Here is an 18,726-nt window from a genome sequence, read left to right as displayed (position 1 = left end):
CTGGGCCATATGTGGTCACAGTGACCATCTCAGTGTCAGCTGCTGTGATATACTGACACCTGGAAGAGCTGGGCCGTATGTGGTCACAGTGACCATCTCAGTGTCAGCTGCTGTGATATACTGACACCTGGAAGAGCTGGGCCATATGGGGTCACAGTGACCATCTCAGTGTCAGCTGCTGTGATATACTGACACCTAGAAGAGCTGGGCCATATGTGGTCACAGTGACCATCTCAGTGTCAGCTGCTGTGATATACTGACACCTGGAAGAGCTGGGCCATATGGGGTCACAGTGACCATCTCAGTGTCAGCTGCTTTGATATACTGACACCTGGAAGATCTGTGCCATATGGGGTCACAGTGACCATCTCAGTGTCAGCTGCTGTGATATATTGACACCTGGAATAGCTGGGCCATATGGGGTCACAGTTACAATCTCAGTGTCAGTTGCTGTGATATTCTGACACCTGGAAGAGCTGGGCCATATGGGGTCACAGTGACCATCTCACTGTCCGCTGCTGTTATATACTGACATCTAGAAGAGCTGTGCCATATGGGGTCACAGTGACCATCTCAGTGTCAGCTGCAGTGACACCTCCCGGGGCAGACGCAGCGGCACTATGTGGAGGGGTAAGAGGGTTGGGGCGCAAAAGATTTGTGAGCAGTGGTGGACAGTGAGGTTTAAGTACAGCAGTGTGAGCTGTGGGGTGCAGTGATGTGTGAGGAAAGCGGTGGGAGCTGTGGGGTGCATTGACATGTGAGGAAAGCAGTGTGAGCTGTGGGGTAGTCAGGTGTTTGGAATGCAGTGTGAGCTGTGGGGTGCAGTGATGTGTGAGGAAAGCAGTGCGAGCTGTGGGGGAATTGAGATGTAAGTAGAACAGTGTGAGCCTGTGGGCAGTGGGATGTGAGCAAGGTGTTCAAGTTCAAGTAAGGTGTAAGCAGAGCAGTGTGAGATGTAGAAAGGAGAAGACAGTGAGTTATGTATGGAACAGGGGTAAATACAGGGCCACATGAGGGCGTCAATCTGGAGCAACTCCCCCCACTTACCACTCCAGGTAAGCGGTGCCTCCAGCACCCCCCCCCCCCCCAACTTGGCGCCCGCATCCCTCCCCCCCCCCACTCGGCAGCGGAGGTGGCCGCATCACCCCCCTCCCCCTGGGACTAGGCGTTGGTGGCTTCCCGCGTTCTTGGCGGCGACAGCATTTCCTCCGTCCCCCACCTCGGACTCGGCGGCGGCGGATGCCACAGAACCCGCAGACTCGGACTTGACAGTGGAGGCCGCTTTACACTCTATACACTGTCATTCATATGGACAACATCTCTACTTCACTATTCCCGACATTGCTCAAACATGTCATTATCATTATAGTTTGGTGTAAATAGAATTCCCTCCCCTGCTGAATTACATGAATGTGTCAGATGAATGCAACCTGTGATGGTAATACTATTACTGACTAGCTGCATACCAGTGCTTCGCTACGGGATGAGGATGGTAACGTAGAATTATAGGACAGAGCAGGTCATGTAGCCAAGCCAGGAAGACCAGAACTGGGCAGGAATACCGATGTTCAGTTTATTCGATGTTAGTGGACATTCAGCATTCACCGATAGGTGCAGGCAGACACAGGTGATGGGCAGTAAGGAGGGGATTGGCCCTTACAGAGCCACGATCTGCCAACCTGGTCCACTGACCTGCGTCACCTTTTGGCGGACCTACACGCGCACACATGAAATGCCATTGTCATGACAATATTGATTTATAACTACACTTTTAGCAGTCATCTGAACTCATCAGAAGCCTTCTTAGCTTTTTGGGCTGTAGAATGAGAGCGAAATCGGCAGATTTATGATTAGCGTATTTTTGTGATTTCTGTGGATGGACAGTGACATTTGTAAAAATGGTTCTTACCAGGCACCTAGGCCCTAAGGAAAAGCTACTTGCCAAGTTTCAAGATTGTAGACCTTGTGGTTTAAGAGATTTTAGTATCCTTATATATATATATATATATATATATATATATATATATATATATATATATATATATATATATATATATATATATATATATAACTCCCCAATAGTGGTATAGCACCAAGAATATTTCAATTGTCCACAAGTTCCATAATAGTCCAAATAATGAATAAAGTGACGTTTTAACAATATTGTCTTTTATTCATCTTTTTTCAATAGTAGTATAAGAAAACGTCCCAACACGTTTCGTCTTTACAAAGTCTTCATCAGGGGAATAGTTTTACAGTCTACAAACATAAACAAATTTCAATATACAGAAAACGGAACAGGGGTTTATTCACATATGACCATTTGATTTAAAATTGCTTATGAATTAAGTCTTTAAAAGGTTGGAAACATTATTTATAGAATAATAGAAGTGTGGTGGTGAAGAAGCTGGAAAATGAAAGGTGAGATATTGAATAAGTGACTTTAGTAAAAAAATATATATATATTTTTTTATTATTATACCTTTTATAGTGTATCATACGTCGAGTGTTCCTAATGAGAAATTCAATGATCAAAAGACCGTATGTTCTTGGACCCTACAAGTGAGATACTTTTAATTAGTGACAAGTCATTTTCTTTTTTTTTTTTTTTACATCAAGCCAGGTGATATTTATTTCAAGAAATGAAATTATTCCATTACAGGTAATATTCAGACACCACAATACTATACATTATACACGACAAAAATAATAAAAAATGAGAGCTACAGTATACAGCATACCTTGTCCACATCCTGTTTTCCTGGACACATGTAGCAGTGCTTAAGATTGGCATTGAGTATATTCCATACCAAAAAAAAAAAGGAAAATAAAACAACGTGAATCTTTAGATGCAGCAATTATTACAGGATAACGTCCAATCAATGTGACTGAAACAGAAATTATACTTCCCCAAAAAAATGCATATATGTATGCAATGTCTGTCCCGTGTATCAGTAATAGCTGAGTAACTCATAATACTGATGGTATACAACATAACAAGAGCAAACAGCCTTTTACAGACCATTCTCTGCACAATTAGACATCTGCAATGCAACATAATAATTCTATGGCCACAGAATAAGATCATTTTGTTGTGAATTCTGTGCGCTCCACAATGGAACGCAGAGCGGTTATACTATCAAAACCCAGGGACACACTGCAATGCCTTGCCAGATGCCAGATGCCCTATTGTCGCCACAATTTAAATTAGAAATCGTTTTTTTTATGAACATAACAAACACAAATCTGTTCTTTTTTTTTTGTAAAATACAAGAATACTCAACAAAACATGTGTTACAGATGCACCTTAGAACGTATGCTATATTATTAGACAATTCATTAAGACTCCAGAAAATGAATGAAACGAGCAAATGTCTTATGCCACCAAGGTTGTCGATGACAGTGACAGAACCACGTCCTGGAATATTTGTAAGAGCTGATTGTTTAAAATTTTAAATATATGTATATATATATATATATATATATATATATGTATATTCTTTTTTTTGTTTAATTGTTTTATTGAAAGGTTTTCAAAGTTGTACATATCTCAACATATACATTCCTATATATGGGGTGGGGTAGGGGGTAGAAAGGGCGGGGTACACAGTCGGGTTATATTCGGGTTCACTCAAATTACCATACATTTTTACATTTCCATCTTAAATGTTATTTTCAGAATCGGGAAATTGGTCCCACTTAGGGGTTTAATCGCATACTGGTTTTCATTTGTCTTTTTACCCGTACTATTTTATAGCCCAAATGTAAATGGTAAGGGGAGATTATGATATTTTAACCAGGGAGACCATATGCTTTTAAAGGCAAGTTCATTATCTTCTACAAAACTAGCCATGTATTCCATGTGGTATACATCCCATATTCCTGCCCTTATTGCTGTACTAGATGGAATAGTCTGTGTTTTCCAATGTGATGCTATCTTAATTTTAACAGCGCTGAGCATATACCAATTAAATTTTTGTGTTGCTTTCTGTACCCCTGGGACTTTTTGAGGCAGGAGGAAATATTCTGGCCTAAATGGGATATATATCCCTGTAATCTGTAATATTAATCTATATATTTCTTTCCATATTCCTACTATTTTTGGACATTCAAAAAAGATATGAAGCAATGTGCCTCTTTGTCCACAGGCTCTCCAACATTGGTCGGATGTGTTGGGGTATATACGGGCTAACTTCTCCGGGGTCATGTACCATCTGGTATATAATTTAAATGCATTTTCTCTGTATCGGATTGAGAGAGAAATCGACACCAGATTTTGTTTTATCTGGTCCCATATCTCCACCTCTAGTTGTTTTTCGAGGTCTTTTTCCCACGCCAATTCGTGGGAGGTACGGATAGGGTTACCGGAATTAAGTATAAATTGGTAAATTATGGATATAAGACCCTTAGAGGGAGCCCTTTTATAGCAAAGACACTCCAATGGAGTTTTGCTTTCCGATCTTCGGGCTGGATAACATACCCTATGGAAGCTACGGAGTTGGAGAAACTGATAGAAACCTTGCGTAGGAATATTGTATCTTATTTGCATATCTTTAAACGTAGGGAATATATGCGTTGTAGATATATCATTTATAAATAGTAAATTAATATCAGTCCACTGCTTAAAAAATTGTCCATCTTTTCCGGCTGGAAAATCCGGATTGTCTCGTATTGGAAATAAAGCTGGTGGAGATGATAACATCCCGTAGCGTTTGGTTATTCTATCCCATATTGCAAGTGTAGATGTGATTACTGATGAGTCCTGTATGTTCCTGGGACGTGACTTACGTGGAATCCATAACAGTGTGGAGGCGGAGTACATCTGTAGGAACTCTGATTCCAGTTGGACCCATCTACGTGTGCCTCTATCTGAGTGCCAAAGGACTGCTTGTGAGATGTGTACCGCATAATAATATAATTTTAAATTTGGAACTCCCAAACCTCCTTCCTTAACTCCCCGATATGTTTTCAGGCATACTCTTGTTTTTTTTCCTGCCCATAGGAACCGTGTGCATATTTTATGCAAATTCTGAAAGGTTACCGCCGGAATCCTTATTGGTAGGGCTTGAAAGAGATGTAATAGACGTGGGAGTACATTCATCTTTAATACGTTTGCTGGCCTGTCCATGATATGAACTGCTCTGTCCACCTGGCAGTATCTTGGGATATTCCATTTATCATTCTTGGATAGTTAGCTTCATATAGTTGATCATATTGTCTAGTTAAGTATACCCCTAAGTATTTCACTCTAGATTTTTTCCATTCGAATTGAAACTTGGAAGTTATCTCTTTTTTCCACTCCAAGGGAAGATGCATATCTATGACTTCAGTTTTTAATGCGTTAATCTTAAAGTTAGAGATCACACTAAATTCTTGTATTGTTTGAAATAGATTAGGTAATGATGTCAAGGGGTTTGAGAGTGTAAGAAGAATATCGTCTGCATACAATGAGGCCTTGTATTCTTGCGTTCCTATATTAATTCCCTTAATCTCTGCGGAGATCCGAATTTTGGCTGCCAGAGGTTCTATCATCAGGGCAAATATTAGGGGGGATAAGGGGGACCCCTGTCTTGTTACATTTCTTATGGAGTAGATTTAAAGCCATTTACTGATACCATGGCTCTCCGCTCTGAATATAAAGCTTGGATAGCCGTAAGAAAGCGTCCTGCGATCCCAAAATGCGCAAGTGTTCGATTCATATATGCCCATGCGATTCGATCGAATGCTTTCTCAGCGTCCAAACTCATTATTAAAGAAGGTATTTTGAGCTTATCTATAAAATTGTTAGTATTAATAGCTCTCCTTATATTGTCTGAAGCTTGTCTATGTGGTATGAACCCCACCTGGTCCGGGTGGACCAGGGGGGTTATAACCTTTGCTAGACGATTTGCTAATATTTTAGCAATCAGTTTTAAATCTGATTTTAACAATGAGATTGGACGGTAACTACTACACATTGTAGGATCTCGACGCTCTTTGGGCAATACTATGATCTCTGCACTAGTTGAGGCTAAATCAAATTTTTGTCCTTGCAGTATATCATTAAAGAGAATTTTTAGTTTTGGGATCAGAATCTCTCCAAATTTCTTATAATATACAGCCGGCAACCCATCTGGGCCGGGTGCAGATGAGTTCTTCATAGATTTAATTGTATTTTCAATCTCTTCACTTGAGATCTCTGTGTCTAAATATTGACATTGTGATTCAGAGAGTTTCGGAAGAGCACATGCATCCAGAAATGTGTCTGTATATGCTTGCAAAGTCTCTTCCTCTATTGAGGTCTGAATGTTATATAATGATTGATAGTACTCCCTGAAGCCCTGAGCGATCTTTTGCGGGTCAAATAATATATTGTTTTGGGAATCTTTTAATGATAATATACGGTCCCTCCTCTTACGTTCCCTTAACCGATGTGCCAATAGCGCGTCGGCTTTATCTCCTTTTGCGTAAAATTTATATTTTAACCACCTCATAGTTTTCGCTGCTTTTTTCTGATTGAATCTGATATAATTGACTCTTTAATACTAACAGTCTACTATAGATCGATCGTTTGGAATTCTGTTGGTGTTCTATTGTTAAGGCTTCTATCTGTTTCTCCAAGTCAAGGCAAATTTTCTGATCTTTCAGTTTTTGTGTTTTAGATAATGATATGAAGTGTCCCCTAATCGTAGCCTTATGATGTGCCTCCCAAACTATTGATGTGGTTACATCCTCTGTCATATTCAAGTCAAAGTATTCTTTCAGTGTTTTTTCCACTTGTATTACATACTCCTTTTTTAAAAGGAGTGAAGTGTTTAATCTCCACCTGAAGGCCGATGCAAAAGTTTGCGAGACCGGAATCGAGATAGAAATGGCTAGATGATCCGACCAAACTACGGGGGTAACCCAAGCTTTACTTAGTCCTGTTACAGTATTGGAATCAACTAGAAACAGATCGAGTCTCGAATGCACTGTACAGTATGAGGGATATAATAATGTGTGTATGTTCGTTCCGCTGGATACAGTACCGTCCAGGCATCAAATAAGCCATGTGAGGTCATTATATCCCTCAGTCTCCTCGATTCTCTGACTGTAGTATGGCCTGGTGGTTTAGATGCTGATCTGTCCCAATTTATGTCTGGCACCGCGTTGATTATTCTACCTTTAGCAATTTTATTAAGTTGATTAAAAAACTCTTTATGACATACCCCTTGTTCCATATTTGGTACATATATTGAAGCTATTGTTAAATAAGCTTGGCCAAAGTTTATTACCAAAATATTAAATCGTCCCTTTGAGTCAGCATAAGCTTGCTCTACTTGGAACGCTAGTGAGTTATGTATCATTATTGCTGTTCCCTTTTTTTGTTTGTTTCCAGTTGAATAATGTACATATGGAAAGGCCCGTGAGGTTATTGCAGGATGATGATTTTTAAAGTGTGTCTCTTGTAATAATAATATTTTTATTTTCTGTTTCTTAAAAAATTGTATAGCCATAGTGCGTTTTTGGGGAGAATTCAAACCATTTACATTTAAAGACATTATTTCCAGGGTCATAATATATGTCTATGAAGAAAAATGCTTACATTACGGGTGAATCCCTGAACTTGCCTGTTCTGTGTAGGTAGAGGAAGGGAGGAAGGTTGAAACTTCAAATTAAAAAGACATATTAGGTAAGATACCCCAAGAGGCATCTTGAGCAAAGGTGTAAATGGCCGTTAGTTGATAAAGAGAAAAAAAACGGCTACCCGTTTCTATCACGGGTGCTAATCAGTCCGGGGAGCACCCACGTGTAACGGGGAGGGGGGAAAGGGAGGGGGGGGGGTTGAAACAAAAAAAAGGGTACTTGTGTATTATAACGGCGCCCAATTTAATCCAAATCGCATCCGATATCACATCCGATTTATCGGCCGATTTGCGGCCGATTTTCTGCCGATTTTTGGCCGATTTGATCTGCGATGCGATTTTGCGTCCGATTTGCGTCAGATTTTTTGCCGATTTTCGGCCATTTCCTGATGATTTGCATGTTATTCCATCCTTGCACACCCCCAGGTACTATGCGATGTATGCGATGTGATTTTCGGGAAAATACCCCTGATTGTACAATTAAATATCGCATAGCAACGCATGCCAGCAAGTTGCATGCGATGCGATGTGATTTGCAATGTTAAATGCACCCCCATTGTTAACGCCACCCCCACTATCAACGCCAACCCGAATCGTGGCGAGCGCAGCGAGCCCGCGAGGGGCGGCGGTACGCGTCCTCCGACCTTTTCATACCCCCACTATCCACGTCGGCGTGGAGTTGATTTTAGATAGTGTGGCGAGTGCAGCGAGCCACCGAGCCCAAAGAGTGGCGAGTGCAGCGAGCCCCGCGAGGGGACGCGGATTACTTTACATGTATTTCGCTGCGCTCGCCACTCTTCGGGCTCGGTGGCTCGCTGCACTCACCACACTATCTAAAATCAACTCCACGCCGACGTGGATAGTGGGGGTATGAAAAGGTCGGAGGACGCGTACCGCCGCCCCACGCGGGCTCGCTGCGCTCGCCACGCTTCGGGTTGGCGTTGATAATGGGGGTGGCGTTAACAATGGCGGTGCATTTAACATTGTAAGCACCCATCAGGGTGATTGTACAATTACAGATCGAATCGCTTCACATGCATCGCATGGCATGCATCACATGCCACTATATTCCATGCGATGCACTACGATGGAAATCGGGGGTGTGCAAGGTGTGCAATAATGGAACATCCGTCGAAAATGGGCCGAAAATCGGTCGCAAAATCGCATCCGATTTTTCCATGCGATTTGCGGCCGATTTTCGGCCTATTTCGTGGGCGCCGTGATAATACACAAGTGCCAAAAAAAGTGTAGGGTATTTCCCTACTGGGGTGAGGGTTGCCACCTTTTGCTTTTACTTAACACTCTAAATTTACATCAGAACAATATACTGTATCTGTATATATATATATATATATATATATAGAGGACAGGGGTTTGGCACTCCTTGTAACAGCAAAAACAGCAGCGCCGGTGCCTACACAGAGGATTGGTAGGAGATTTGTGGTGAGGCACTCGTGGCAATTGTAATCCAGAACAAAGCTAGCCAACAGGAGATAGCAGCAACGTTTCAAGTTATTACTTCAAATTTTCGTCAGGTAACCTGACGAAAATTTGAAGTAATAAATTGAAACGTTGCTGCTATCTCCTGTTGGCTAGCTTTGTTCTGGATTACAATTGCCACGAGTGCCTCACCACAAATCTCCTATATATATATATATATATATATATATATATATATATGTAGCACAAAAAAATTATAAAGAAGAGAAGAGAGAAAAAAATAAAATAAAATTAATAAAAAAAAAAAAAAGAACTCTGAAAGGGAAAAGGAAGGGAGGGGAGGCTATATTTATCTCTCCCAGCCTTTAGTTCCACTTTATATTTATTTAGTTTTCATATCCCAAAATCCATCCTATTCTAAGTCCGGTTGCCCGAACGAAGATCAAATCAGATTCTAATCAGGTAAAATTTTGCCAATGTCCCTGCATGTTAATCAGTATTTAAACTTTTTTCCTGTCCTTAACTATCCCACCTACAGCAGAATTTGTGAGTTCCCATTGTGATATAGCTAATTTACATAATCCCCAAGATTCTCTCTCCTAATTATTCTGTTGGTTCTAATCTCTCAGGTATTGCCTTGGGCTCCATCCCCCAATTTAGCGCCCTACTCTTCCTTACTAAACCTGCCCCATAGTTATGGGGGTCATCTTGAGGGGTGGTCCCTTTAGTAAATCTAAACTTTTAACCTTTATTATTACATCCAAAGTTCTTCACCTTACTTCTGAGGTATTTTGTCACTATATTCCAGGCCTTCAGTCCTATGATAATGAGAGAGAAAATATGTGCAAAAAAAAAAAAAAACCCCGTGATTTGCGATACCATCATGCAAATTCGTGTGAGAGGCAGGGCCGTCTTAACGCATGGGCTTTATGGGCAGTTGCCCTAGGGCCCCACAGCGTTAAGGGCCCAAAGCCTTCCAACACCCCCCCCCCCTCCGGAGTCCGGCCGCAACAACAAGACAGTGTCACAGTATGTGTGGTGTGCGGTGCCCGGGTGCCGCCGATACCCAACAGCTACCGCACCGCACAGCATTACTGGGACTTGGAGTATGGGAGGAGACGCTATTACGCAGTGGCCGCCTCCCCGCCATTGGATAGCGCGGCCGCCGCGTGACCGCGACCCCTCCCACTCTCCCAGTAATCCTGTGCAGGGCGGGCGCAGTCCTGTCGGCAACGTGACCAAGGTGGTGTCAGAAGACGGGCTGCTGCAGGCTGCTTCTTCGTTCTACTGCCCTGGCCCCTGTCCAGTGCCCTGCCCTGCCCTCAGCCCTGTGGCACCTCATGTGCGCTCACGCTGTGCACTGTCACCTCTAGGCTCCACCACTGCAGCACCACGCGACGCGGCTCCCGGCACCCTGACCCTTCCTCATGTGAGTAAATGAGAGTGTGGCTTCTGCTAGGGATGGGACATCGAACGAAAACATCGGTCAAATGATGTTTTTAAACATTGGTACTGTGAACCCGATGTTAACCGATGTCAACCGATGTTTCGATATTTTTTTAAAATAAACTGGTTACCAAAGCATAGAATACACTAATAAGCTTCTGAAATGATAAATATTCCCTCTATTAAGTTTATCTTGTTGGGCTGGGTGCAGTTGCACTCTCAAATCCACCACTTAAGTATAAAAGATGCAACATTGCCAACATCAAACATATGAGCAACCCTATTGTTGCTTAGAATAACCATCAGAACAAAGATGCTGGAGCCAGTGCAACTGCAAATTAATGTTTGAAACACATCTGCGTTTGACAAACCAGCCCCCATCCCCTCCCTCAAATAGAAACTACTGTACCTGTCACTCAGTATCTGCGTCCGCTGTTACTAATAAATCACTGCACAGAAATAAACTGTGCAAATGTCTGCATCCACAACTGAATCAGGCCCTTTGTAAGGTGCTGTGATATGCTTGCTGCATAATAATAAATCAATTGATAGATTGTAAGCTTGTGAGCAGGGCCCTCATACCTTTGTCTGACTGTAAATACCCAGTTAGTTGTATCACTGTCTCCTATTGTAAAGCGCAAGTGAATATGCTGTGCTATATAAGCAGGGCCGGCGCCACCACTAGGCAAATCTAGGCATTTGCCTAGGGCGCCGGCCACTGGAGGGCGGCATTTTGTGCCGCCCGGGTACCTGTAATACGTCGCTGCCTATTTAAATCTGGCGGCGGAGGCAGCGGGGGTCCCTGCAGTCCATTAAAAATCACGAGCGCTATCCGCCGGGCTATGCGGAAGCGCTTCTAGTGTGAAAAATCTGGCAGCACGGCGCACGCTGATCTCAGCCAATCAGCGTGCTGCCAGTGTTTTCACACTAGAAGCGCTTCCGCATAGCCCGGCGGATAGCGCTCGTGATTTTTAATGGACTGCAGGGACCCCCGCTGCCTCCGCCGCCAGATTTAAATAGACAGCGCCGAACGACAGGTACCCACCCACCCCCCCCCCCCCCCCTGGCACCGGGGCACTAGTTGTTTAGGTAGGGGCCCCACTGCACCTCTTTGCCCGGGGGCCCATAATGCTGTTAAGATGGCCCTGGTGAGAGGTGCAAAAAAAAATTAAGTATAGTGCTAAAGGACATTTTTGATCTATGCTTATTTATACGTTATTTCTATAATTCTTTTCTATGTCTACATCGTGTTAGTGCTAATTTCTGCTGATGGGGGAAGTGGAATAAATTAAATAAACTACTTTTTTATATTTTTTTGGTTCACTTTGGCTACTCATTAAATAATAATTATCCTTAGCACTTTATAGTACAACTGATAGCTTTACATTTGTTCTGGGGTACTACATCCTTTTCTCTTTTCTTCTACTTCTCCTTCCTTAATATGTTCAATTGTCCCTTTGTGCTTCTGGCCCAACCTTGGACCATTCTGCCCGTGGAGCTATTTTACCCTTCATCTTTTCTGATGACCCTGGAGAGGAAAGCTCAACTGTGGTTATATCAAGTCCCAACCGTTTTAAGGTGTCATGACCCTCTTCAGAGTTTCTCACTGTCTGTTTATTCCCATTATGTGTAAACTGAAGCGAGAATGGGAAGCCCCATTTATAGGGGATCTTCTGGTTACGTAGGCTCCTGGTGATCTCTTCCATTTCCCTTCTTTTCCTTAATGTCAAGGGCACTAAATCTTGAAAAATCAATAGAGTCGAGTCTCTGTATATGATTGAAGTGGTTTTCCTGCTTGCCTCCAATATCTTTGGTTTCATATGCGAATAATGCATTTTCAATATGACATCTCTTGGAGGTTGATCTTGAAGTGGTTTTGCTCTTAAAGCTCTGTGTGCTCTATCCAACAGAAATTGATCCTTTGGGTACTCTGGAAGTAATTGATGGAACAGGCCGGTTAAATAGATAACTAACGCTTGAGTATCAATTAATTCAGGGATGTTTCGTATTTGTAAGTTATCTCTTCTTGATCTATTTTCAAGATCTTCTATATGGTCTCGCATGCCTTCCATTTCTGTTCTTAAATCTGTCATCTCTTGAGACATTACTTCATTGTAGTTACAGATATCGTTAGTTTTGTGTTCTAAAGTGTCTATGCGGGATCCCAGGGATGGAATTTCTGTTTTCAATTCTTGTATCGCTGCGCGGAGTTCCACTTTAAATGATGTTGTTATTCTCTCGATTAATGATTCATATGGATCTATGTCAGTTACATTAGACAGTATACTTCTAGATGGTGATTGAGTCTGGTTTAAGGCTGTTACTGGCGATTGTGGTTGCTGATTCGATTGTTTACCTCTCTTTACAAAAAAGGCTGATGATTGCTCTTGTGATTGTTTTTTACGGTTTCTGTTAGACATTTTTTTTTTCCTTTTTCTTTCTTTTCCTCCTCTTTTCTCTTCCACCCTTTTCCTTTCTTCTCCTCCTTTTTTTTTTCCTTTCCTTTTAACCTTTCCCTTTAAAACCTATAATCTTCCCAAAAGGTTTCGAGTCTCCAGCAAGCCACTGTTAGTTCAGCTTTCCCACCTTCCTCTCTCCCTTCTTCCTCTCCTCTTGACCATCTATTTAATCATATATTTTTGTTCTGAGGTTTTATCTTCAGGTGTAGGGCCCTTCACCCCTTGTTAATTCGTTTTAACCCCCATCTGGCCTTTCTTCAGCACTGAGCTGAATCCATTGTCTGCGTCTCTAAATCTGTATAAATAGTATGGCCTGGTGGGGGTTATACGCTATCTTGTATCTTTAATAAGTAGGGTATTCCCCCTTTTCTGAGGGGTAATTTTTTTCTCCTCTTTATATATATCAGAAAAAGGTGTCCACCGATTTAATTTGCCCCTTATCTCCTTAATAGGAGGTATCTGAGGATACAGTTGTGTACAGGGGTCCCCGGATTTCCCCCTGATCACACACTTATATCTCTTTTTAGCTCCTATTATGTTCTGGGCTGTATTATGTACCAAGGTAGCAGGTTATGTATACTGTTTAAGCCTCCGTTCCTGGGGCTGTCAAACGTGGCCCCCAGTACCGTGTACCCTTTTATTTTTCCAGGCTCTTTTTATATCTGGCCAGTGCTAGGTCACCGGGGCCATTGATTTCCAGCACCTTTTATTTTCAGAGTGTGTGCCAAAAACAAGGTTTTTTTTTTTTTATAAAGTTCTTTAATGGGGAACTTCCCCACTCACCCTCTCCAGCCTGAAGGCACCGTTTTCAGGGTCCCGGCTTTCTGCTGATGACGTCCCTTCTCTATCCACAGTAACATACCTGCTGCCTCCTCTCTGCTTCAGAGTCCGGGCACGCAGTTCCGTACACTTCCACCCACTCACTGTTGCCGGTCAGCTTTGGCAGCCTGTGTTCTCCTATTCTCCTCAACCTGCAGCGCTCGATAAGCGGGCGCCCGGCTCCGAGGTCCTCGCAGAGCTGCTATGGGGGTAAGTCCGGCTGCTGCTTCTTGTAAAGTTCAATGGTAGGTCACAATGTTCACACATACTATCTATATGGAAAAATTGTATAACTCCATATATTACAATTGGATCACCATAATTAAGAATAAAGGCAATAGGTAGTTAATGATACACTGTTTAGATGTGTTACTAATAATTAGTATTATTAGTGGGCAAGAAGTTATTTACCATAGAAACCAATTATATACATTCCCCAATATGGCGGCTGTATGAACCGCTGATGATACGCATAGGACCCACAGTAAACCCTTCACAAGTTAACTAAGATGGCGATCAGTTGAACCATAAGCCCGGCGTGCGTTTCACGCGGGCCGGAAATAGATCATCCAAATGGAACGGAAGACCACACAGCTCCCTGTATTAAAGATGGCGGCCGATTGAACCGCATTTGCGACTTGCGTGGAGCGCAAGCCGGAAATAGCAGTGCACAATATACGGTGACAGCGCTGAGGAACCGGGGATGCCTGGTCCGAATTAAAGTCAATTTCAGGATCCACCGCCACCTATGCATTCATTTTCAAAAGAAATGAGGGCTTTAAAAGGCTCGATCATAGCATGGTGGGAATACTTTATAATACAGGAGGAAGGGAGCATTATGGGTAACTTCCGGTTATCGGGAAATTCAGGATAACTTATTTACACAAGCCTAACCCGTTTTGAAACTCACCTATTACATTAGGTAATTAATAATAGGACCCAATATTACCATTTAGAGCTTAATAACGGCTTAGGATATAATTTATATGGTAACCAATCATGAGAGGGAGGATATGACATCATATCCCTCTCCCTATAAGGGTGATACTGGAGACCACATCATTCATTCTGGTGGTTCATGCCATAGGAGAAGGTGGTTCCCACAGGAGGTATGGTTCTACATTGTTGGTACTTACCATTGAACTAGCAGGATACTGTCTGTCAATCTGGTATGCCTAAATCTTCTGGAAGCCTTGTACCCCCATTAGAAATATCAACATTAGTGAATAATTTTATTGTCATTATTTTTAGAAATAAGTTTTGTAATATTAAGTATTTTAAGCAGTAACCATTTATGATCAATTTATCATTTTTTTATGATTTATTTTTAGGTGAAACCCCAATTAGAATTATGGGGAAGTATTTGTATACACATTGTATGTATTTTTGAGTTTATACTCATATGACCTTTTTCAATGTTTTTAGTGTGATATCGTTGGCACCAATACAGGAAGCTTAGTTTTATGTGCTCATATGATTATTTCTGACATTATTTTATTTTCAATTGTCTTCCATTGTAATGGTCACCTTAAACATACTAAGATAATCATGTTAACTCCACCCCCTCTAGGTACAATTAAGGGACCAGAGGATAGCCACTAGAATCATCTGTACCCTTTAGTAGCAGGGTAGGTAAAGATCAATGAACTATAAAAATATAACTCCAATCTATAATGGAAACGTTTTCACTTTTATATATACATTTTTTTCACTTACAGGTTTTTTATATATAAATTCCATTTTATTGATAATGGATATTTTTAGCCTATTTGGCCTTCCTTAAGTGTGGTCAGACACACACTCCAATTCTGGACTGTTAGGTTAGTATTGTTCAGAGTATATGGACTAATTAACACTAGAAAATTACTCGTCACTAATTAAAAGTATCTCACTTGTAGGGTCCAAGAACATACGGTCTTTTGATCATTGAATTTCTCATTAGGAACACACGACGTATGATACACTATAAAAGGTAAAATAAAAAATTTAAAAAAATAATTCTTTTTTACTTAAGTCACTTATTCAATAGCTCACCTTTCATTTTCCAGCTTCTTCAGCACCACACTTCTATTATTCTATAAATAATTTTTCCAACCTTTTAAAGACTTAATTCATAAGCAATTTTAAATCAAATGGTCATATGTGAATAAACCCCTGTTCCGTTTTCTGTATATTGAAATTTTGTTTATGTTTGTAGACTGTAAAACTATTCCCCTGATGAAGTCTTTGTAAAGACAAAACGCATTGGGACGTTTTCTTATACTACTATTGAAAAAAGATGAATAAAAGACAATATTGGAAAAACGTCACTTTATTCATTATTTGGACTATTATGGAACTTGTGGACAATTGAAATATTCTTGGCGCTATACCACTATTGGTGAGTTATCTGTGGATACTGTTTCCTAGCCCTCAGGAAACTCTGTGGTTAAGCAGCCTAAATTGTGTGTTTTTTTGGTGTTACACATAACCTAATATAATTTGATAAATAGGAGTATTTAAGCGCGTGAGAAGTATTGGGATATATATATATATATATATATATATATACACACACACACAACAACAAAATTCCTGGAATTGATTGGTGGTCGCCAATGACACTTGGCTCCCTACTAGCAGAGCTCCCTTTACCCAATACTACCACAATAGTGTCAGACGCCCTATGTTTAGAATGATAATTTCTGTCTTTCCTTATTTATAGATTTTTTCAAAAGAACCATACATCTGTTACCGTATAAAACACTGTTTATTAAAACATAACTTTCTTAAAATCAGAATCTTCTTGACATAGGAGTAAACTTTTGTTTTTACAGGTGAAACCCAACGCGTTTCGTCTTTAGTCAAGACTTCATCAGGGGTAAAGATATTTATACAATAGTCTAAAAACTGAATACAATATTCAGTATTTTACATAGGAAAGACATTCAACAAATTATTCATATATGAACAGGTTTTTTCATTCTAAACCCAACCTAGGGCATGACCAGTGGTATAGTACTTTTGGTAATTATTTTGTGTGGTCAGAAAACAAGAAAAAATGGGGGATAATGGGAGGAAGAATGGATAAAGATGTAGAGGAGAGATAAGAATTGTGCAATAAAAGCTACCAATTTAACATTAAGCACCCTATTGGGAATCGGTACATCTGTCAGACCACACTTAGGTTTACAGTCATTAGGTCGACCCCACTAGGTCGACTGGCAGGAAGGTCGACCTGACTTAAGGTCGACATGGGCCAAGGTCGACATGACTTAAGGTCAAATTTGCATAAAGGTCGACATGAGGAAGGTCGACTGGTCATAAGGTCGACATGGGTTTTTAAGTTTTTTTGGACCCGAATGTCGACACAGTCGACATGTACACAGTTGGCAATGAGAATCGGACCCTCGCATCGCTCGCTTCGCTCGCGATGCTTCGGGCACGGTGGCTCGCTTCGCTCGCCACAGGTTTAATAACCTCCTCCACGCCCTAGTGGATGGTAGGGCATGAAATTCCGCCTGTCGGCACATGTCGGCTCCAAAAACAGTGAAAAACCCATGTCGACCTTATGACCAGTCGACCTTCCTCATGTCGACCTTTATGCAAATTCGACCTTAAGTCATGTCGACATTGGCCCATGTCGACCTTAAGTCAGGTCGACCTTCCTGCCAGTCGACCTAGTGGGGTCGATCTAATGACTGTAGACCTAAGTTCATTCTAATAGATGACCGCTTCCCCCCTATTGGTTTATTTCTTTGTGTGGGAATGTAAGAAATAATTACCTCTGTTTAAACAGGGATAGTGGTTATTGTATAGGTGTCTCCTTTTTTTGGCTTTTTTGATCTTTCAAGGCTTATAAATGGGCTTTATAACGGTGTATTTCATTCCTTTAAGGCAAGATAGATTCATTAGTGTGTCCTATGGTGATACATTATACCAGACCGACTTAACTTTTAGATTTTTAGTTATTAATTTCTCTTTACCTGTAGAAAAGTATTTACAAATAGACTGGACTATTGTTGTCCCTCTTTTTGTCCAATCGGACCGAATGATGGTATGCGTAACTTACCAAAGAGGTATAAGATATTTTTCACACATTTTTGGATGGGTTAATAGATTGTCACTTTACAGGGGCGTTATAGAATACATACACTGCTCAATTGTCGATCTCTGATAAAACCTTTCAAATAGACTGCTTGTAGGGTAATTTTCTTTTCCTGCAGACCAGTTATTTTAAAACAAGGGATGGATCTTATTCAATTGACTCCAATGTAATAGATTTTTTATATATATATATATATATATATATCCTACAACCAATAGATAGTGGGTGGTAAATTACTACATGACAATTATCATATAAATATTTCTATTAGTACAATTTATCTCAATATATCATAGCTGACCTACCTTAGAAGGACAAGATGACCATAAGAAGTGCTTATGGATCTGTATAGGATATAATAGTAGTTGCTATAAAATGAATTAAGCGTAATAAGCTTTATTTTATAAATTTTTTTTTTTTTTAAACAATGATCATTTAGTATATTAAGTTCCTATTTCTAGTCACCTGATCTGGTGGTGCTTGTGTTCTCCTCAGAGTCCAAAGGGCAAGTGAATGGGGTATGTCTCTGTGTGCCTATTTAAAGGTAGGAGTGAGTGACCTCACTTCCTGTATTAAATTTTTTAATAAATAAATAATATAGAACGTGTATTTCATCTTAGGTGTTTAGTTTCTAATAGTTTCTTTTCTAATGTAACACCTCTGAGCCTAATTTGATACTTTTAGTATAAATATAAAGTGTTGTCAATTTTTATCTATAATTCTGGTATATTTTTTTATATATTTGTGACAACCTTCTAGTACGTTTTTTATGTGTCTAATATAAGTGTGTAACTATATAATATATTGCTTATAGGTGTCTAAATTTGCTTAATTATATGGCTTGCGTTCCACCTGTCCGATGGTGGAACGC

General features: G+C 40.7%; 1 protein-coding gene across 1 annotated transcript in view; it reads right to left on the bottom strand.

The window, feature by feature from the left end:
• LOC146025229 (vomeronasal type-2 receptor 26-like) overlaps positions 1 to 18,204 on the bottom strand; it is a 55,427-nt gene extending 37,223 nt beyond the window's left edge. The window contains exon 1 of the mRNA XM_083155509.1: positions 18,161 to 18,204. The gene's annotated coding sequence lies outside the window, so the exon portion shown is untranslated. The remainder of the gene's footprint in view (positions 1 to 18,160) is intronic.
• Positions 18,205 to 18,726: the final 522 nt, after the last annotated feature.

This window comes from Crinia signifera, chromosome 1 (genome assembly GCF_055691185.1).
Source record: "Crinia signifera chromosome 1, ASM5569118v1, whole genome shotgun sequence".
NCBI lineage: Eukaryota > Metazoa > Chordata > Amphibia > Anura > Myobatrachidae > Crinia > Crinia signifera.
The sequence above is the reverse complement of the archived record's forward strand: the minus strand, read 5'-3'. Positions and strand labels throughout refer to the sequence as shown.